The following is a 23,841-nucleotide window of genomic DNA, read 5'->3' as shown; positions in this document are numbered from 1 at the left end:
GGGGAAGGCTCTACCATACAAAATAGTCAACTGGCCGCCTATGAGTTAGGGTAAAATTCTCAGTAGAAAAAGAATAATTCAATCATAAAATCATAGACAGCCAGAGTTTAGAGGGACTGCAAAATCAGTCTAACTGTTTCATTTTTCAAATGAGAAAACTGATGAGGCCCACAGAGATAAAGCTTTGCCAAGGATGTGAATGGCAGGGCAAGGATTAGAAACTGAGTATTTTGACTTATATCAATTTTCTTATCATGATGCCTCCCTGGGTTTCTTCTCTTGTTCTTTCCACTTCCTATAGCATTCGTATTTTCTCCTTGAAATTAGTCTTAATGGCAAAATAATGTGAAACACCGCCCCTGGGGTATAGGAACATAGACAGAGGTGGCCTACCATAATCTCTCCTACTGTTTTTTAATGCATACAAATTCTATGGTATAAATGATCCATATTTGTGTTAATTAGAATTTTCCAGGTCTTTGAGTAAAATGGATGTTCTAAGAAGATTAGGATAAGTTACCCAGTATTTTATAGCCCCCTGGCTGCACACCTACTCGGTAATAATTAGGTGAGGATTATGGACAAAAAGCAATCAGAGCACAGATTATGATATGAGGAATGTGTGTGTCCTCACCAGGGTCATCAGTAAACAATACTGATAGAATTTGGTTTCTGCTTCTGTGCCATGGTAGAGGCCAGCTGAAAAAACTCACACCATTCTCTGGTGACCGTGACATTGAGAGCAGCCAGAGATGAGAAAATCCACAACTTGGCTACAAATATTCATGTCAAATTGGCAGACAACCAAAGATTAGTGGATGGAGAGGTTCGTTTTTTGTTGTTTGTTTGTTTGTTCGTTTGTTTTAATCCTAGTCTTCTCCCACCTGCCAACTGTTTGAGAATATTAATTTTATATAAATGTCTTGACTTCTTAGGGTGTCTGGGTGGCTCGGTTAGTTAAGTGTCCCACTCTTGATTTTGGCTCAGGTCATGATCTCAGGGTCGTGAGATCAAGCCCCACATCAGGCTCTGCACTTGGTGTGGAGCCTGCTTAAGATTCTCTCTCTCTCCCTTTACTTCTGCCCCTCCCCCTTCTCTCTAAAAAGAAAAATACAGTGTTGACTTTTCACTTTTGCAAGACTGAAGAAACTCAAATTCCTAATATGCAAATATACTAAATGCCCAAACCAAAAAGCTAAAGAGGAAAAAAATATTATTTTAAAATTTAAAAACTCACAGAACACCTGGGTGGCTCAATCAGTTAAGCGACTGACTTGGTTTCAGCTCAAGTCATGATCTCAGGGTCCTGGTATTGAGCCCCATAGGATTCTCTCTCCCTCACGTTTTGCTCCTCTCCCTGCTCACATGCTCTCCCTCTCTCATTCTCTCTTAAATACATACAGAAATAAATACATAAATAAATAAACAAACAAATAAACAAATAAATAATAAAATCTTTTAAAAAATTAAAACTTGCTATTAAACTTCACTAACTTTATTTTTTATTCTAAATCTTTGTTACTCAATGGAGCCATTAGACAATCAGTACCACCTGAGATCTACCAGAAATACAGGACTCACCCCAGACTTAACAGGGTGCACCCCAGATTTACAGAATCTGCTGTTTAGTAAGATAACCAAATGATTCATTAAAGTTTAAGCAGTTCTGGGCTTCTTCACATAATACAGACACAGAATCCTCACATGTTGAGCTAATAAGGCACATAACACATAACCCAACCAGACACTAGGATCTTTCCTCTCTGATGTTCCCAGCAAGCAAGAGTAATTGTTATTATATTGCTTTGTACCTTTCTTAAAAGTTCCTATTGCCACAAATAAAAGCTTTTGTAACCAGGGATTATGTATGTAATGAAAATATTTGCTATTCCTGACTTCCACACAAGAAATGCAATGCTTGAAGAAGTCAATCGGAGAAGGACAAACATTATATGTTCTCATTCATTTGGAGAATATAAATAATAGTGAAAGGGAATATAAGGGAAGGGAGAAGAAGTGTGTGGGAAATATCAGAAAGGGAGACAGAACATAAAGACTCCTAACTCTGGGAAACGAACTAGGGGTGGTGGAAGGGGAGGAGGGCGGGGGGTGGGGGTGAATGGGTGACAGGCACTGAGGGGGGCACTTGACGAGATGAGCACTGGGTGTTATTCTGTATGTTGGCAAATTGAACACCATTAAAAATAAATTTATTATAAAAAAAAATGCAATGCTTGTTAAATCTGAATACATTTTTCTTTGGTAATGACTATATTCCTCCTATAATAGCAGGAGTTAACATTCATTGGAGGCTCTCTATGTGCCGGGCACTGCATGAAGTAGATTATGCACATTACCTAATTTAATCCTCTCCACAACTCAAAGATGTGGACAATAATATCACCTTCATTTTATGGAAGGAGAAATTAAAGCAAAGAGGTTAAATAATCTGTCTGAGAATACAGTTGGCATGAAGTGAGTGTGGAACCTAAACCCACAGAAGTAGAAAATCTGCCATCCACCCTACTAATTTTGGAGTAAGCCACTAGCACTGGGAAATTAACACCTAGATTAAAACATAAGTATTTCACCTAATGACCCCAGTGCTATTCTTCAGCCATGACATGTTTCTATCTCTTAGAACACCTAATGACTAATTACTACAAGTCTGCTATACCTCGAATAGCCTAAAACGAAACAATTAACAATATATTAAGTAGATAGGGAAATGTCTAGTGCTAATCACTTGACTTATTTTTTTTAAGATTTTATTTTTAAGTAATCTCTACATCCAGTGTGGGGCTCAGACTCACAAATCCACGATCAAAAGTTGCACACTCAACCAACCAAGCCAGCCAGATACCTCTTTTCTTTCTTTTTTTTAAGAGTTAATCATTAGGGGATCCCTGGGTGGCTTGGCGGTTTGGCGCCTGCCTTTGGCCCAGGGCGCGATCCTGGAGTCCCGAGATCGAGTCCCACGTTGGGCTCCCGGCATGGAGCCTGCTTCTCCCTCCTCCTGTATCTCTGCCTCTCTCTCTCTCTCTCTCTCTGTCTATCATAAATAAATAAATAAATAAATAAATAAATAAATAAATCTTTAAAAAAAGTTAATCATTAACTTTAAATGAGATTCAAAGTCCTCTCACATGATCAAAACTATTAAATATCCTCTGACTTATAATTTACCTGAAGCAAATCCATCCTAAAATGAAAATTAAAAATAGATCTAAACTAAATCAGAAATAGGAGTTATCTCTTGCAGGTGCCTGGGTGGCTCAGTTGGTTAAGTGTCTGCCTTTGGTTCAGGTCATGATCCCAGACTAGGGAACCCGCTTCTTCCTCTCCCTCTGCCTCTTCTCTCCTGCTTGTGCTTCTCTCTCTGTCAAATAAATAAATCAAATCTTAAAAAAAAAAAAAAAGATATCTCTAGCAGTCATTGTACATCCTTTCAAATTTAACTAATATTACATCCAACATTGGCATATTACTTAGGAATTATACTATATTCATATATTAAAATATAACAGGGTCAAAAATATATATTCAGAGAATTTGCTATAACATGGGAACATATTCATTAAATGGGACAAAGAAGTTGAGTACAAGCATTACATATCTATATCTATATAATGTGATATATTTTTTCTGATCTCTCTCTCTCTCTCTCTCTCTCTCTCTCTCTCTATATATATATATATATATATATATATATATATATATATTCTAAGTAGTTTATAGGGACACCTGGGTAGTTTCTTTGGTTAAGGATCTTCCTTCTGCTCAGGTCATGAATCCAGCATTCTGGAATCAAGCTGTGTGTCAGGCTCCCTGCTCATCAGAGTCTGCTTTTCAATCTCTCCCTTTGCCCCTCTCCCCTGTTTGTGCTCTCTCTCTCTCTCTCAAATAAATAAATAAACTCATTTTTAAGAAGTAGTTTACATTCTATATGTATATAATACATACATTATACATATAATACATGCATTATACATATGAATGTCTGCATTATGTTTATATTTTTCCTTCTTATTTGGGGGGTACTGCCAATAATAAGCATTCATCTATGCTACTTTATTATTTCTCAAAGCAGGAAAAATATGTTTTGTATTCATTAAATCGATTCCAAGAGCCAGTGTAACTATTTATTAGAATTTCACAAAATGTGTTTAAATTTGAAACTTTTTGCACTTTTCAAAGTGGGAACTTTGAATCATTCAATATTTTCCCAAGGAAATATATGCAGATAAAAAGTTTCGTTTGGATATAGCAATCAAGCATTTATTTGAAGATCAATCCCAGGCTCATGTTCGTTGTTCATGGTCTACCATTCAGTTTATACATACAGCAGGTATTTGAATTGATACATAGGACACAAATTGGAAACTAGAGAAGAATAAAAACCCAGGTAGATTTTACCTTATGTCACTGGAGAGTTCCAGTGGGCCCTATTCAAGAGCAGTTGCAGATTTAAATCTTCATTATCATGTTCTCATTTTAAGACAGATACCATTGTCACTTAAAAGTCCCTTTTATTTCTTCTTTTTTAAACTGTTAATGATCGGGATCCCTGGGTGGCGCAGCGGTTTGGCGCCTGCCTTTGGCCCAGGGCGCGATCCTGGAGACCCGGGATCGAGTCCCACGTCGGGCTCCCGGTGCATGGAGCCTGCTTCTCCCTCTGCGTATGTCTCTGCCTCTCTCTCTCTCTCTCTCTCTCTCTCTGTGTGACTATCATAAATAAATAAAAATTTAAAAAAAAAATAAAATAAAATAAATAAATAAACTGTTAATGATCATGAATTGTTCAAAAATAAGTTTCCTTTTGAAATTCTTGGTTTTGAATGCATTTTTTGTCATACATAGGCACAATTTCACCCCTTATATTTATGTTCATCTCCACCTTAATGGGATTCCTAATAACTTTCAAAATTATTTCCACAATCACACACATAGTCCCCAGGTACATTTTTTTCCCCTAAAGACCTTAAAGTCAACATGAGGCAGGTAAAAAAAAAAAAAAAAAAAAAAAAATCACTAACAAATAAGTTCAGGTGATCTAGCCATTTTCAACATAGAGTTATGTTCCAGAATCCTATGTTAGGAAACCTTATACAAGCAGTCAAATCTTGCTTTTTAAATTTACACACTAAAGAATGTCCAAAGCAATGTATGACATTTCATCATATGATTCCCGTAATTAATTTGTTACGAGCCCCCACAAATAAAATAAATGTTGAATGATACAGACTTCTGTTGTCAAAAGCATCCCTCTCTCATTCTTGCCTCTCTGGCTCCTGACATTATTTCTTGGTTATTGGTTGACAGTTCAGTGCCTTGAGTGTTGCTCTCGCTGTAGGGTTAGCAGGATAATTGACAAACCATAGGGATCGGATCCCTGGATTAGGATGACCAGACTGTCAAAACAACCATGACATATTCTCACATCAGCTTCCACTGCAAGTCAAGACTGGGAGGGAAACATTCACTCTGGCAGGGCCAGATGGGAAGTATTTAGTTTAAAATATTTCCCACTGCAAAGTATACTTCAGCAAGGAACAGCAACAATGTAATATCATTTTAAAAAAAAACTCATAAAAAGATATAATTCACTGAAAACATAACTCAGGAAAAACTCACCATAGTCACAGTTAATTCAAGCATTTATGATAAATAAACACCCCAGAGGCTTACTTCATTTATATGATGTATCTTTTGAATTTTTTTAAATGTCTTTAACTTTTTTTAGAAGAATGATGTGTATTTGGGAGAACTATATCTGTATTGATAGAATGTGTTGATGAAACGTATGTATGTATGTATACTCATAATCAAACGGGAGGGTGTTAACTATCCAGTTTTATGATGTATGTATAATTTTTTAAAAGATTTTATTTATTTATTCATGAGAGACAAGAGAGAGAGGCAGAGAAGAAGCAGGCTTCCTGCAGGGAGCCCAAAGTGGAACTTGATCTCAGGACCCCAGGATCATCACCTGAGCCAAAGGCAGATGCTCAACCACTGAGCCACCCAGGCGTCCCTGTATGTATAATTTTGTTTAAAACTATCTTGTGAACTATAAATCAAATTCATGCATTTATGTAATTCATATTAATAAGCACTACACCGTAAGTTGTGGTATCAATTAGGGGGCCATATAATCTTTCATCTTAAGGTGCACAGTTAAAAAATGTTTCAGAAACTCTAAATAAATTTGCCACATTAAACATTGTCTCTAGACTTTCAGATTCTTATCATAGATCTTTGAAATGACAGCTCAAGTGACATCTATTTATAATGCAGACATATTCTCTGTATGAAAACATAGATTGCAAAACCGTTAAAGGGAAATTAAAATGCAAATACAAAAAAGGGTTATTTACTTAGTTCTGTGCCAGCTAACACATGGGATATGGGCACCTAGGATTAGAATGATCCAATTATTTTTAAAATATAAAACTTAAAAAACTTATTCATGCACCACTTGGGCCTTGGAATATGATCAAAATAGTTTTGGAATAGTTAATCAGTATTTTTCCATCAGAGTCAAATTTTTCAAAACATTAAAAAGAAAAAGCAAGAAGCATGAGTGAATATTATTTACTGACAGACACTTCAGTGTAACAAATACTGAAATGTTCAAAAACAAGGATTGGAACAAGATGACATTAAACTGTCCATTTTTATCTTGGAAAACTGACATTTTTTGAAACCATCATTAACATTTGTGAATAAGGGGGAAAACATGAAACTTTGTTAGTCCCAACCAAGTCAGTCTCATTTTTCTAGTACTATGCATCAAAATATCATTCTGGAACAGCCTGTAAATATTCTCACATTTTTTATGCACATTGTACTTGTTTAAGAAAAAGAACTTGAGCCTAGAGTTAGAAGTAACATGGTAAGTGGGGTGTTCTGAAGGATACAGTAAATTTTCAAAACTGTGTAGCTGATAAATGCAATCTTAAAAACTACAAGCAATCAGAAGCATTGTTTCACATAGAAGAGTAACCCATGGATTCTTATACCTCCAAGTGATCTTGTCCAATGTGAATTAAAAGAAGAAATATCAAATGTCAACTAATCTTACCGCTGTTACCATGAATTAGGCAGGGCAGGTATTAATACCACATTATTTCCAGGCAAGGAAATTGTGAGGTTAAATGATATCTATGTGTGGCATAGCTAGGACTTGAACCCACGTTGAGTAACATACTCAGCTCTTTTTCCTAAAACTTAATAAAGGAGTGTCCCCTGCACATGAAAATAGAAGCATAGTTCTTTCTTACTGCCATTTTTGTTCATGCAGTCTTTTGTTCCATATATGAACTATATTAGGACAGTTCCAATAAATTATCAAATAGCCAAATTCTCCCTCTTTTACTTAAAAGAGAGGCATAAACCAGATTATTTGGTGGCAATAATAGTAAATTTGAAGAATTTTGGCTATGATCTTTGTAATGTAGGGAAGAAAGCACCTAAAGTATAACTTCACTGTTAAACTACATTCTACTGCTTCCCCATTTTGTAGATGATCAGTAGAAGTTTACAACTTGTTCAAGATGATCCCAAGGTCACATAATTATAATAGAAAAAAGCTATGAGGAGTCTTCTTTCCATTAAATCAGGCTACTTGTCCATGAAATTCACAACATTTTTACCATTATCACATTATCGTTATATTATTGCCTATGACAGGGTTCAAAATGTTTAAGGGGCTCGGAGCCCCTAGGTGGCCCAGTTATTTAAGCAGCCAACTCTTGATTTCACCTCAGGTCATGATCAGGATCCTGAGATTGTGAGCCCCATGATGGGCTCTGTGTTCAGAGAGGACTCTGCTTGTGATTCTCTCTCTCTCTCTCTCTGGCTCTCTCTCTCTCTCTCCCTCTCCCCCTATATACACACAGACACACACTGTCTCTCTCTCTCTCTCTCTCTCTCTCTCTCTGTCTCTCCCTCTCTGTCTCAAATCAATAAATAAATATTTTTAAAATGCTTAAGGTGTTCAATCAATAGAAACTCTAAATATTGATTGAGGTATTCTTCATCCTTAGGCAATACTGTATTTTAAGCATTTAAGAACAATTAAGCAATTATTCAGCTTCTTACATTCTTCAATACTGACCTTATGTTTAAGAGTTCACACCTATATAACTTTGAGTGCATGCCTGACACACAGATATTCAATAAGGTTATTTTCCATTCTTTCCTTTTCTTGATCACATGGCTGAGAAATCTTTTTTATTACACTATGAAAACTTTCTTAATGAGTAGAATTTTCCAAGATAAAATTCAGTAGCAACCAGGAACTATATCAAATTGAAGACAAGTTATAAGACAGTATGAAATTCATGATCACATAATGGTTTTTTTCTTTGGCAAGTATTTGATTTTATTGGAAGGGAGAGTTTTGATATTTGTGGATATAGTTAATGAAATTGCTGTCCCACTGATTGAAATTGCCTTTCCAATGAGGATGAGTAAAAAGAAAATGTACAAAACCAATAATTCAAATTAACATATCATGAAAATGACACTAATAAAGAAAACAAAGAATTCTGATTAGCTTGAACAACTAAAAGGAAATTATTTTCCTTTGCTATTGAAAAATCTCTTTCCAGCTACATATATAGTTCTGAACTTGATATCTGCCACAATACTTTCAGATGAAAAAAAGCTGGAGAGAAGAAGAAGCCTGGTAAAGGAAATTATAAAGCAGTTAAGATACAAAGATGATAAAAAAAAAGAGAAAAAATAAAAGATAAATTACAGACTTAAATCTAGAAAATGATCTCAAAGAGCAAGGTCAATTTAAAGCTCTTACTTTAAAGCAATGTTAAATCCCTTAACAAGAAGTCCACGGAGTTTGAATGATTTCTATACAATCAGAATTTGTAACAATAGAATTTCAAGTTAGCAAAGACCATGTGTCTGGATTTCCTTTTCCATGCCTCCCAGAGAAGAGTAAAAGGGAGCAGAGGAGAAATACAACTCCAGCGTGGTGGAACAGACCCCCAAGAAAATATTATAACAATGGCCCCTATCATCTCCTCTCCAGTTCTTCGTCCCCATTCCTGTTCCTTCCAGTTCCTCCAGTCAAGTTATTACAGAAGGGGAAGAGGGAATGGAAGTGACAGAGGAAGGGTGGGGGGCAGGGATGGAAAGAAGAGCAGTTAAGGTTGGAGTTTGAACACAACAAGGACACATTGGCTTCATGTAGTCCTAGGCAGAATCTATAATGTAAATTTATATACTATATATAAATATACACTATATATACATAAATATATACAGGTGGCCTTTGAACAATGTGAGGGTTAGGCACCAATCTGTCCCACAGTAGAAAAATCTGCATATAATTTTCGACTCACCCAAAATTTAACTACTAAGAGCCTAACTACTAAGCTATAGCATTAACCTAAACAGTTGATTAACATATACATATTTTGTAGATTTGTGTATACTGTATTCTTACAATAAAGTAAGCTAGGGAAAAAAGTATTATTACGAAAATCATAAGGAAGAGAAAATACATTTGCAGTACTATATTTATCAAAAAAAAATTTGCCTAAAACTACGCAGTTCAAACCGATGTTGTTTCACAGCCAACTATATATAGATAGATATCTATATCTATATGTTTATGCATATAAATGTATATATACACATATCCTTTTTAGGGATACACACACACACACACACAACCATCTCTTTTAGAGAAAATTATTTACTCAGATACTACTATTATCATTTATGGGCACAATCCTTTGGGTATAAAACAAATATTATGCTACCAAAGTAGGTATATACACAAAAAACATTTAGAATTTCTCAAGTTTATTTTTTATGAGAGTATTTTTAAAACAGTCCTAGGCAAAAAATTCAAATAAGCTTTAACTTTTACAGCCTGGGAACCAATATAGAGTCAGAAAGTTAGCTCTAAAATGCCTGAGGGGGCAAACAGTTGTTTAATGAGGACAAATGGAATAAAATTAAAATTCAGCCTAATAAAATAACTTCTAAATGTAACATTAGCTCAGTCATGTGGCTCAAATATTTTTGCTCAAAGGTACATAAATGTAATCTTAGTAAAATGAAAATATAAAATGAAAGGGAAAAAGAAAAGCAGTCAAGAATCCCTAGCCATCATACTATAGAAATAAGGAGTAGAAAAATACAAATAAGATTATAACCAGATTATTATTGTAATATCTCTTCAACCCCATGAAATTTTCTCATGCAAAATATGATGCTTAAGATCCCAAGGAGGTATAGGTATAAGCTTCACATGGAAAAAAAAACACAACTCTCATTTGTGAAGAGAGCTTCAATGTAGAATTTTTTTAATGTTTCATTAGTTTCAAGGTTGATTAGAATTCTCTAGAACAAAGCCCTACAATTATAGTTTAATTTTAGTTGAGATATGCACAAGCTAGGCCCCAGTAGACTTTAAATGCTCCTAAGTGTCCCAGAAGGCCGAGAATATCTTGCCATCTTCCAGGTCAGTCCAATCTGGCCTCTGGGATACTAAGAAAAAGCCCAGAAAAGTTAAAGAATTCAAGACACCCTGGTCACACACATTAATCAGCATTTAGATATCTTTGGTATATTTAAAATCATATTATATTAAGGAAATGCTTGCTAATAGTATTAGAAAGGAGCCATGGCAATGTCGGGCATTCAATCAAAGGGTTAAGCCAAGGCACCCTGGCTTAGTCTACTGATGAGACTACTGAGGGAGGAAAGTTTCCTTTCTTAAAAAAAAAAAAAAACCTCAAACATCTCCTGTAAAGATGGAGATGATAGAGTATATACACACATTCCCCCTACCAAGTACAACTAAAACCTTTGAATATTACATATATTAAAATAAAATAGAAGACTCTGAAAGATGGGAAGAAGACAGACTAGATGAGGACCTTGGAACCCAAAAAAAAGACAAGGTGATGAGATTGTTTTCTCTTTACCTCTTGTATCCCAGACTTAGAGCTGAAGATGTTGACTCCTGAAGAATGCCAAAGGTACAGATAAAAAACAAAACAAACACTACAACAAAACAAAACAACAACAATGAAAAAAACCCAAGAGCATTCTCTCTCTAGCCAAAGGACCAAGAAAAGGGAAACCTATCAGAACAGAAAATTTTTAGACATCAACCATATTACTGCATCTAAATACCACAGAGAAAACCGAGGCCCCATTTATGTCCATGCCACCAAACGACAAGTGAAGAAACTAAACTTTTGCCCTTACCAGGCTAAATAAAGCATACCAAAGCTTGCACCAGCACATACACCACACACTACCCTATAGGGTGATGTCAGAGAAGACTGAGTAGAGAGCCAGGACTTCCATCTGCATTGAGCCAGTCAAGAGTCACCTACCTCAGAGTTTTAGTGGAGACCAAGTGGGTATCCCAGACTTCCACTCCATCCTTCTTTCTGAAATGGTGTCAGAGGCCTAGTAAAGAGTCAAGACTTTCACCACAGTAATGGGACTGCCCTCTGTGATATCAGCAAGGCTATGGGAGGACTAATATGTGATAAGAGACATTCCTATCTTTCTCAGTCAAAATGGTTAACAGTAGAGGCCTAATAGGGCAGACAGAAACTCTCAGCCCACCCAGGAACAATGAGGAGCCATCCCTTGCTCCCTCTCCATCTGTGTCAAACGAAGCCTAGTAGAGAAACTGGATGTCAATTCTTTTTTTTTTTTTTTTTTTTTTTGGATGTCAATTCTTAAATGTCAATACCTTAGCAACACACCCACCCCTCATCCTTCCCCTGCCAAAGTAGTATCACTGGGAGCCAGCTAAAACAAAAGGTTTAAATAAGATCCAATCTTATAATATCCAAACTGTCCTCTTTCAAGCAAAAATTATTCATCATATCAAGAACCAAGAAGCTCTCAATTTGAATGAAAAAAACAATCAATAGATGCCAAAATCAAGATGAAAGAGGTGTAAGACTTATTGGATAAAGATTTAAACTAGCCATCATGAAAGGGCTTTGACAAGCTGTTAGGAACATGTATGAAACAAAAAATACAAAGTCTCAGCTTACAAAAGAGAGAGAAAGAAGAAAGAGATATAAAGAAGAACCAAATGAGAATTTTAGAACAGAAAAATACAAGAGCAGGAATTATTTTTTAAGATTTTTATTTATTTATTTTAGAAAGAGAGAATGATCAGGAGGAGAGACAGATACTGAGAGAGAGAATCCTTAAGCAGACTTCCCACTGAGTGCAGAGCCTGATGCAGGGCTCCATCCCAAAACCCTGAGATCATGACCTGAGCTAGCCGCCTAACCAACTGAGCCAATCAGGTACCCCTACAACACCTGAAATTTTAGAAAGCAGCTCAGTGGATGGACTTAACAGCAGAATAGAAGGAAAGAGAAAAGAATCTGTGATCTTGAAGATAAAACAATAAAAATAACCCAATTGGAACAACAAAGAGAAATATACTTTAAAAAAAGTAACAGAACTTTATACACTTGTGGGAGTATAATAAAAGAACTAAACATTCATGTCATTGTAGTACAAAAGAGGGTAGATGGAGAAATACTCAAAGAAAGAATGGCTGTAAATTTCCAAAATTTGACAAAAGACATAAACTTACGGATTTAACTAAGCAAACTCCAAAATGGGATCAGCCCAAAGAAATCCACACCAAGACACATCATAATGAAGCTTCTCAAAACTAAGGGCAAAGAAAATATCTTAGCAGCAGTGAGCGATAAGTAACAACTTAATTTAAGGAGGAAAACACCCTGAATAGCAGTGGATTTCTCATCTGACACCATAGAGATCAGAAAAAAAAAAAAGCATATTTTTCAAGTACTAAAAGGGAAAAAAAATGCTGTGAACTTAAAATTTTACATTGACAGAAAATATCTGTCAGGAATTAAAGTCAAATCAATACATAAGCCCCAACATATCAACTGCTATATTAACTATAAATTGCCTGCATATCCCCACTAAAAGACAAAGCTTTGGTAGAATAGATTAAAAGTGAGCATCACCCAATTCTATGCGTATGCAAAAAGCACACTTCAAATATAATGATATAAGTAAGTTGAAAGTAAAAGATTAGGAAAAGATATATTATGCAAACATTATTCAAAATAAAACAGGAGTGGCATATATTACTAAACGAAAGAAGCCAAGCTGAGAAAGTTATATACTATGATTCCAACTAAATGACATTCTAGAAAAGGCAAAACAAGGGAGACAGTGAAAATATCGGTGGTTGCCAGGGGTTTGGGTAAAGGGGAAGGATGAAAAGGCAGAGCACAAAGGAATTGGAGGGCGGTGAAAGTATTCTGTATGAGACCGTAATGACAGTACATGTCATTATACATTTGTCCAAATCCATTATACAACTGACCAAACCAAGAGTGAACCATAAAGGTAAACTATGGACTCTGGCTGACTATAATGTGTTAATGCAGGCTCACTCGTTCTAACAAATGGACCATTCTGGTGGGGGATGTTGATTATAGGGGAGGCTATGCATGGGTAGAGCAGAGCATGTATGGGAAATCTCTGTACCTTCCTCTCAGTGTCACTGTCTATGAACTTTAAACTGCATTAAAAAAATAACTCTTTAAAAAAAGGATATGGAAGATAAAGGAAACTTAATGGTAAAAGAATTTTGAAAAAGGATCAAGTAGGAGGAATCAAATTACCTGACTTGAAGACTCACTTTAGAGCTATTCCAATCAAAACGGTGATAGTGGTGGAGGGGCAGACACTCAAATCAACAGAACAGAATAGACAATACAGAATAGGACCACACAAATGTGCTCAACTAAAGTTTGACAAAGCTGCAAAAGCAATACAATAGGAAGAATATCTTTTTCAACAAATGGTGCTGGGGCAACTGGACATTCATAGGGGGGAAAAAAGAGAATGTCTGCCTAAACTTCACATCTTATATTTAAAAAAATAGCTCAAAATGGATCACAGACTTAAAGTTAAAATTATTCATTTTTAGGGAAAAATATAGAAGAAAGTCATTGGCGTCTGTGGATAGGCAAATATTTCTTAGACTTAACGCCAAAAGCATGATTCACAAAGAAAAATACTGATAAACTGGATTTCATCAAAGCTTTAATTTTTTTTTCTGTAAAAAACCAAGAGGATGAAAGACAAACTAGCACTGACAGAAAAGACTTGCAAATCACATAGCCAACAAAGGACTTTATGCATCTAAAATTAAAATACAATTAGAAAATGGGCAAAAGTTATGAACAGATATTTCATGGAAGAAGATATAATATACAGACATTCCTTTTTATTAGCCACTAGGGAAATGCAAATTTAAAACATATGGAATATTACTACACACCCATCAGAATGTCTAAAATAAAAAATAGTGACAACACCAAATGCTGGTGAGGCTAGAAATAAACCAGATCAATAATAAATTGCTGGTGGAAATTAAAATGATCCAGCTACTCTGGAAAACAGGGTGACAGTTTCTTCAAAATACACAGACACACATACAGGCAACTACCATACAACCCAGGAATAGTACTCCTGGGCATTTACTTCGAAGAAATGAAAAGCTATGTTCAGACAAAATGCTATACACAATGTCCATAGTAGGTTTCTTCCTAATAGCCAAACACTGGAAACAATAAAGATGTCCTTCAGTGGGTGAAATTAAAGAAACTGTGGTGCATCCATACCATGGAATATTTTTCTACAATAAGAAAGAATAAATCATTGAAACATGCCACAACTTGAATGAAAATCTAGAGAATCATGCTGAGTAAAAAGAGCCAATCCTAAAGGCTGCATATTGGAGTCTATTTGTATAATATTCTAGAAATGACAAAATTATAGACAAAGAGACAGATTAGTGATTGCTAGGGCTTAGAGATTCAGAGGGGGACTGGTAAGGGGGAAGGAGGTGCGACCACAGGGGGAAAAAAACATGAAGGATCCTTATGGTAATGGAAATGTTCCACTACTTGACTGTGGCAATGTCAATAAACTATTTTTAATTATACTATGTAGTCTTGCAGAATGTTACTGTAGAGACACACTGGGCAAAAGGTACATTGATGTCTTTGTATTATTTTTACAAGTGTATGTGAATCTATAATTATCTCAAAATTAGTTTATTTAAGATATATGAAGCAAGTTATGGAATAATTTTACATAATTTTATTTTTAATGCCATTTCTCAATGATTTTTATGTTGTAGAAGTCATAAAATTACATACACACTTGTAAATTATGGATCACTGTTTTACTTGAATTAAGTGAGATAATAAACTCTCAAAAGCTTTTTGAACCCTAAAAGCCCATTCAAAGATGACTCTTTCCCAAATGGTATTTATTTTACATATATCATCTCATTGTATAATCAAAAGACAACTGACAGTAATTCTCTTCGTGTCCACTAGCTGAATGAGGAAAATTGGAGTTGGAATAACAGTAGCATTGAGGAATTCCTTAAAATTAGTTAATAAACAAACTTGGAGAAGAACCCGACTTTTATAGCATCTCTATCCAGAGTTGCCACCACCAGAGGAATAGAATGAGTGTAGGATACTTTGCTGATGGGTGTGTGAAATGGTATAATCTCTTTGGAAACCAGTTTGGCAATTTCTTAAAAAAACTAAACATGTAACTACCACAGGACTGGAGAGTAAATGTGAAGGAGTAGACACAATGGCTAGTAAGAGCCATTCTATTTTCAGTGGAGATGTGAAAGGAGAAGGAGGAGGAGGAGAAGATGGAGGAGGAGGAGGAGGAGGAGAAGAAGAAGAAAGAAAGAAGAAGAAAGAAGGAGAAGAAAGAAGAAGGAGAAGAAGAAGAGAGCTAAACTAAGAGATCAGTCATGAGCATCTACAAGGGGAATGGATGATGGATGTTAGGGGTATAAAAACATTCAAGTAGATGTAAGGAAAATCTGAGGACATAAATGATGGTACCCTTCTTCTTTAGAAGTGGTATAGGGAAGACAAACATATTTGAGAAGGCAGGCAGTAGGCATGATGCTATGGTGAACATGGCAGCAGGCGGTAACTTACAAATAAATGAGGTAGTTGCTTAGATAGTTTCTTAGAGCCTTGCAGAATCTTGAAACTCCAGAGTGATGTAGAAGTAATAGCCTCAAGAGGGGCATGGAGGTTCTAGGATCATCAGAGTCCTAGAACAAGTCCAGGATCAAGATGGATCACAAGCTAGCTCTCAGAAAGCTTGCAACAGGATATTAGTACAGTGGCTGTATGCTTTAGTAGCAAAGATTGGAGCCATGTTCAAGAGAAATGAATGGCACCAGCCACCACTACTGAATACCAGTGCTGGTGGTCCAGACAAGATCAATCCAACTATTCCAAACTGGCAGCACCTTAACCAAGACCAAAGAAGAGAGTGAAGATGTATACAGGTGCATGTCAATGGAACCATGGTGAATTAACCCACTCCCCAACCCCCATCCCCTGCCACCCACACTAGACATGAGAGATACTGTTTTAAGAAAAAAAAAAGGTAAAGTTATTTTTATTTGTGAAAAGTATCTCTTCATCCCCCCACAAGATACATGGAGCTCCAGAGCAAAATGAAAAAACCAGTTCAACAAACCAACAGTATTTCCAAAACATTTTGTGAGATACTTTGCTGAGCCGAGGATGTGTGATACAGGGCTTCTCCCCTTGTAATGTATTTCAAGTGACAACCCTGCATCTTATTAAAGTTTTAGGAAGAGAATCAAAAAAGGCAAAGGCTTTGTTGGGCTAAGCACAAAGTTTGTGGTACTAGCACCATGCTACAAGTGGGAAGGGAGGTACGTGTAAAGCTTAATCTCTTCCTCATACTTTTCAGGATAAGCCACCCTGGATCTTTGAAAAATAAAGAGAAAAACATAACCTAATAAAATTTTTTTTATGATCACCCGATTTATAGATATCACTCTTTAAAGCGATCTCTTTCTGGTTGTTGGAGTACCAGGGGATTTCACCACCTGTATGTTTACATTTTGGATACACACAGAAGCCTATAGGAAAACAAGCAAGAGTGATCTATCTCTCCTGACTCAGATGTGACTCAGGCAAATGACTTTAACAGCACTAATCATTGTAAACATTTTTCTAAGTAAACACAGTTTAACAAAGCCTGTTCACCTGAACATTGTGATGCAGTTATGTAGATATAAGATATCTAAACCACAAATACTGTGTAACCAACAGATGACCCATCCCTCATCTTCGCATACCCCTCATCCACCAATAACTCCAGAATTTATATGCACTTCTTGAAACTTCCATCTGAGATCTAGACTGATCTTGATATTTAAACTCAGATGTCTCTCCAGTATCTCAAATTTAACATGTTCAAAATTGAATTCTTTCTTCTTTACCCACAAAATAAGCTTCTCCAGTGTTCTCTAACTCTGATCATCACCCACCCAGGTGCTCATAGCAGAAACCTAGGAATCTTACTTGACACATTCTTCCCCTTTGCACACTCATACCCATTATCAAGTTATATCTATTTCATCTTTAAATTAGATCTTAAGTCTGTCCAGTTCTCTCCATCACCTGGTCTAATTTACCACCAATCTAGACTCATACTAGCCTCATAACAAGTCTCCCTCATATCATTCCTATTTACCTCCAACCCATTTTCCATAACCCCAAAAATAATCTCTTAAATACACTATCATTCTCTTACTCAAACTTCTAAATGGATTTTCACTCACCTTGAATGGAATCTATTCTCCTTGCCTTTACCTTTAAGACCTTTCATGATGTAGCCCTACTACCTCTTTACCTTGTCTTGTTCCCTAGTCACCCTCACCGACTTCACCCAGCCATGCTGGCCGTCTTTGATTCTCCAGTGGTCCAGAAGTATTCCCTCCCAGGCCTCTACACAGAGGCTCTTTTTCACCTAGTCTTCATCAATCTCCATGTTACAGCCTAAACTCTCCTTTATAAAGAGGATTTTCCCTTACCCTCCTTTCTAAATTAAGTTGCCCGTTATACTCTCCTAACACTAATCTTTTTTTCCTTTATGACAAGCATTCCTCAATGTGTAATTATTTATTTGTGCACTCATTGCAGTCTGCCCTGCTAGCTGTAAGTTCTATAAGAGTAGTAGGGGAACTATCTTACACACTATTGTAATTCTAGAATCCTGGCACAAAGAAGTTTCTCAGCAAATGTCTGATGAATAAATAAATGAATTAATAATAAGTTGATGAGTTATCACCTAAAAGATGGTTTGCAACATTAATTTAAAAGGATAAATTAAACAAACAAATAAATAGACAAAAAGTTTCCTACCTGTTGGAGGAGATCATGGAGAGGATATAACTGCCAGTTGACTCAAGAGCTGGAGCTGGTGGGCAGTTGGAGCTCCTCGCACAACTCCCTTGTCCTTTGAACAAGTGTTCTGTTTGCCTTCTCCACCAGAGGAGCTGCTACAAGGACTCCACCGTGAGATAGTGATGTGTTGTTGAGATCTTCTGGATGGTACACATGACTGACCCCAGTTAAGTTTATTTGCTGTTGGTTTGAAACCTCTGGAAGCTTTCCATGTGTAATTGGAAAGTGGCCCCTATTGTACAGAAAGCAGGGAGACACAGAAGAGAGACAAGAGAATTTACAAGCAGAGGGCAGGGAGAGACAAAAGAAAAAGACAAGAGAACTTAGAAATAAGGCTTGTCTTGGGCAGCCACAAGAAGAGTAGATCTCCACACCTTCCTGCTAGCATCCTAAATGTTTACAGAGAGGCTTTAACTGGGCTGTCACACATATAACCCAGATGTCTCAACAACACATCACTATCTCAAGGCTATGTCCTTGGGGCAGCTTCTGGGAGTAGGAAAGGCAAATGAAATGTGTATTACAAGGATGCGGGGTGGGGGTGAAAGAGCCTCTAAATCCCCAGGTGCAGTTCTGGGGTCAATTAGTGGTCACATCCTCTCAATGAACCCCTCCAACGCTTGCTTCTTAAAACTGACATCTACCAATCTAACGTGGCCCATGTCTTTTTTCAGTTCTCCTTTGCCCTCTGTGTCTAGGGGTGTCTAGGAGCCAGTTTATGAACAAACACTATCCTGAAATTGAGGAAACCAATGCACATGCTCAGCTTCTGTAAAACCTGGCCGAAACCCAATTGGTGATGTTTATGAATGCATAAATGATCAATGATGCATTTACAAGATGTCCAAATATATGTATATATTAGGACACTAACTTCTATGATCAGTGCAAATTTAGTTACCTGGCAACACATGTCAATATATTGGTAGTAATTGTTTTTGTTATAGCTTTTAAAATATACGTAAAAAATCATGTGTAAAAAAATGTAAATTTAAAATCAATCTTTCATGCAGTCCCTTATAGGGATCCCATAGAATAAAGGGTGAAACCCATGCTCAGATACCAAGATGTTTTTTCTAGAGGGAAAAACAGTTGTGATAAAAAGTTCCTCACATAAATTACAAGCAGTACTCTATTGGAGAGATGAGTTGAAACATTGGTGAGTATAATAAAATCTTAGGTCAGCATTTATATTTCACTATTGTGGTTACTGATAGTAGAGCTGTGATAAACAGTAAAATAATTTTTAAAATTGAACCAACAGGAAAGCAATGGATCTGGAGGCCTAGGTGGCTCAGTGGTTGAGCATCTGCCTTCAGCTCAGGTCGTGATCCTAGGGTCCTGGGATCCAGTCCCACATTAGGCTCCCCGCAGAGAGCCTGCTTCTCCCTCTGCCTATGTCTCTTCCTCTCTCTGTGTCTCTCATGAATAAATAAATAAAATATTTTTTTTAAAAAAGGAAAGCAATGGATCATTTAGTTTAAAAAGAAAACTGAGTTCTTATTCATAGAAATGTTTCCATTAGTAGAAAAAGAATCAACATTTTAGTTCACAAAATGATGATAATTTTGCCTTAATCCCACTATTTAGCCAATTTAAATCTCCTCTGATTAAAGATAATTCCAGCATTTTAAAGATCAAAGCTTCTCTGCTGGTTGATTAGTTTCTAGGTCCTAATTTTACACTCTTAGTCAAACCATACAGTCTTTAAAAAAAAAAAATCTAAATTTGAAAAAGCAAGGAATATTACCTCTCACAACATAATGAAGAAAATAATTGTTCCTACATGAGCTTACTCTTCCAGTAAACGATAAATGCTAGTCAAAATAAACATTAATTATCCCACCACATGCCCTGTGGCTGGAACTCTCTGCTTTTCTTGATTTGCCAGAACTCTTATACTGAACACTAACCTGTAAAAATGACACTATTTCCAAGAAAGCCTCTCCATACCCCAGAATATGTAATCAATATTTCCCCTTCTATTACCCCATTTTTTGACATACATAATCATAATTCAAGAGAGATTATTCCAAAATAGTCCTTCAAAATCCTTATTTCTTTAAATGAGAAAACAGATTACTTCCTTTAAATAAGTTATTTTTCCTTATCCTTGACTAACAGAGAAACTGAGTCTCAAGAAGATTGATGAATTGCACAGAACACTCCAGCAAAGTTCTTACTTGGCTCTAAAAAGACATTCTTTATTTTACTCTACAACCAGATGCCTCCTACAATGTTATCTGAACCTTCTCTTCCCAGCCTCCTCTCATTGTCTACATGGAACCTGCATACGTTCTTCAACTGATTCACCTTCTCTGTTTAGTCTTTCTAGCTCCTTTACAGAATTAGTAAAAACATGTAGTCAACACCTAGATATTCCTAGTTTACTGAGGTCAGTGGCATCTGTTCACAAAGGACAAAAATCCACATTCCTAACCTCACACAGCATCCACGACAAAGAGGTTATCACTCATCAAACCCTTTTTGATGTGTTTGACGATTCTAAGACCTCCTAGAAGATTTAAGAAAGACTCAGCATTTGGTGCTTCCACAAATTCTGACATGTAAGGCGATTCATGGGCTCCAAACCAGTTCTAAAACTCCAGGACACCAATTCAATTTCTTACAATGTGAATATTCTCAAGTTTCCTTCTTTTTTCTTTACAGTGAAAGTTTTAGGAAGTTTCTATGAATTAATAAAAATCCTGGGCTCTATGAAGCCAATCTAGCTTTGAACACGCTTTTATTGATCTTTCAGGTAAATCTACTGTGAATGTTATGAGCCAAGCCCAGATCACCAACTTCAAACAGAATTGGAGTTACCTGTAGAGAGTTATGCTGGCAGACAGGCTTTTACTAAAGCCAGCAGAGCAGAGGTGAGGATTTAAAAAAAAAAAAAAAAATTGCTTAATTAACATTTCAGATGTGTTGTAGGTTGAGTGATTTAAGGCAGCTTATTAAATTTTCCCTCTTACATCCTGGAGGATATCATTTTTCTTTCTTTTCTATTTTACAGATGTAATCAATTTGTTTCTAATATCTGAACACATTAGCATAGGGAAGATTTTTTAATATGCTGAGGTTCTTTTTATATTCATTCTTATGAGTCAGTTATCTTCCTTGAAGATAGCAATTTTACTACAGCCAATGTAATGGAAAAATATTTTCTCAATTCTCACTTCTTAGAAACAGCATTTCTCAACCGCTAAAGAAAATATTTTTCCTTCCATCTTTTGCATATGGATAAAAGGAACAATAATTTGATTATTCATCCCAACCATCTCCAAAATTCATACTCATATACATATGGTACATGTTTCCATGTATCAAAATGGATTCCACTCATAAGTCTTGGAAATCCAGAGGCATAAGCCATCAACATCCCTATCATGTGGCCTTTTTCCTTGGCTTACACAGAGTTTTGAATCTGCATCCATCAAATAAGCCATGAAGTTACTTGTAAGTTCCACATAAAGCTTTAGGAAAAACGAATTTCAAGAATCTCTTTTACTCCCTCTCCTTATTACTTTAGAATGTATCCTAGACATTGTATCACTTCTTCTGTAGTTACTTTCATATGTCTCTTTAAAAGATAAAAACTCCTCTCAAAAATAGAAACCATATATCAACAAAAACATTATAATACCTAAAAGCAATAATGCCTTAATGTTTTTAAACATCTTGTTAATGCTCAGATGTTCCATCATAGCATAGAAGTTTTTTTTATTTTTTTTTTTTAATTTGTATTTGTTCATGAGAGACAGAGAGAGAGAGAGAGAGGCAGAGACACAGGCAGAGGGAGAAGCAGGCTCTATGCAGAGAGCCCGATGTGGGACTCAATTCCAGGTCTCCAGGATCACGCCCTGGGCTGAAGGCGGCGCTAAACCGCTGAGCCACCCAGGCTGCCCTAAATCATTTGTTTGAATCAGTATCCAAATAAGGCCTACATATAGCAATTAAATAATATTTCTGTTAAGCCTCCTTTAATATATAGCTTTCTTTCTCTTATTTCTATTCCATTCGTTGACAAAATTAGGTACTTGCTCTAGATTTTTCTACAATATGAAATTTTCTGATTGCATACCTGTGAAGCTTTTGTTCTTGTTGTTGTTGTTGTTGTTTGTTTTTTAAATATTACCTTGATTTCTATATTTCTTGTGAATTTTCAGTTGGACCTAAAGACTTGATTAGATTTAGGAATGATGTCTTTGGAAAGGATATTTCCTAGTGGGTGGTATGTTGCTCCCCTGGGGACTTGTAATATCTAGTTGTCTCTCTTCTAATGATGTTAGCAACCATTAATGTGCAATATACAGATCTAAAAATTCATTAGGAGTACAAAATATTGATATTTTAGTTTCATTATTTTCTTCACTTATTAGGTAATATACTTCTGCAAAAAGAAATGTCCACTCCTTTACCACGTTCTTGTTCAGTTGCACAGCTGTATATAAAGGGAAAATTAATGCTTTATTATATGTTTTTTAATCAACTTTCAAATTATTCCATACTCTAATGATGACTATTTCTTTTTTGATACATTTTAAGAACTCATAAGCACAATTGATTTCTTTAAATCTATCGAAGCTATTGCCCTTATTGATATGCACACTTGGTGAGAGGAAGCCTTTCAAGTTGTCTCCTGTCTTTTTACGCAAATCTGGTAGTCTTTGACAGTCCCCTTGGTATCTGCCACAGTAAAATATTGAGTATCATCTTGTACATCTTTCCTGACATAGAATCATCCATATTTCTAAGGAATCCCTGTTCCTTTTAGTAGGAAGGTGTATAGTTGACAAATACCATATTTTCTTTCCCCCTCCTTCTGTGTACCATATGTGTGTGTGCATATATGCGTGTGTGTATGTGTGTGTTCATACATATATCTGTACCATTTGAAAGTTGCAACATCATGGCACTTTGTCTTTAAGTATTTTAGCATACATCTTCTAAAAGTAAGACCCAACAACATCATATCACTATGACCTAAGAAATTAATTATTGTTCTATAATAATATTTACTATTTTTTAAAATTTTTATTTATTTATGATAGTCACATCAGAGAGAGAGAGAGAGACAGGCAGAGACACAGGCAGAGGGAGAAGCAGGCTCCATGCACCAGGAGCCCAACGTGGGATTCGATCCCGGGTCTCCAGGATCGCGCCCTGGGCCAAAGGCAGGCGCTAAACCGCTGCGCCACCCAGGGATCCCAATATTTACTATTTAATCCATATTTTAATTTCTCCAATTCTCCAAATTTTCTTTTTTATAACTGTGCACACTGCATTTTATTATATTTGTTTAATTTCTTATAATCCACAATAGCCTCATTCTTTTTGGTGTGTCTGTTTTCATGTTATTAACTCTCTCAAAAGCACAAGATAGTTCTCCTGCAGAATGTTCCGCCTTTCGGATTTTTGGATTGCTTAATCGTGGCATTCCATTTCTTTCAAATATTGACTCTTCAAAAAAATTCTCACCTTGAGCTATTTCGGTTAGCCA

At 36.1% G+C, this 23,841-nt stretch overlaps 1 long non-coding RNA gene across 2 annotated transcripts in view; it reads left to right on the top strand.

Moving 5' to 3' along the window:
* LOC144316863 (uncharacterized) overlaps nucleotides 1-23,841 on the top strand; it is a 68,597-nt gene that overhangs the window by 29,985 nt on the left and 14,771 nt on the right. For both annotated transcript variants that reach the window (XR_013382702.1, XR_013382701.1), the window contains exon 3: nucleotides 5,907-6,036. This is a non-coding gene — a long non-coding RNA (uncharacterized LOC144316863). The remainder of the gene's footprint in view (nucleotides 1-5,906; nucleotides 6,037-23,841) is intronic.

This window comes from Canis aureus, chromosome 7, assembly GCF_053574225.1.
Source record: "Canis aureus isolate CA01 chromosome 7, VMU_Caureus_v.1.0, whole genome shotgun sequence".
Classification (NCBI taxonomy): domain Eukaryota; kingdom Metazoa; phylum Chordata; class Mammalia; order Carnivora; family Canidae; genus Canis; species Canis aureus.
This window is presented reverse-complemented; position numbering and strand designations above follow the sequence as displayed.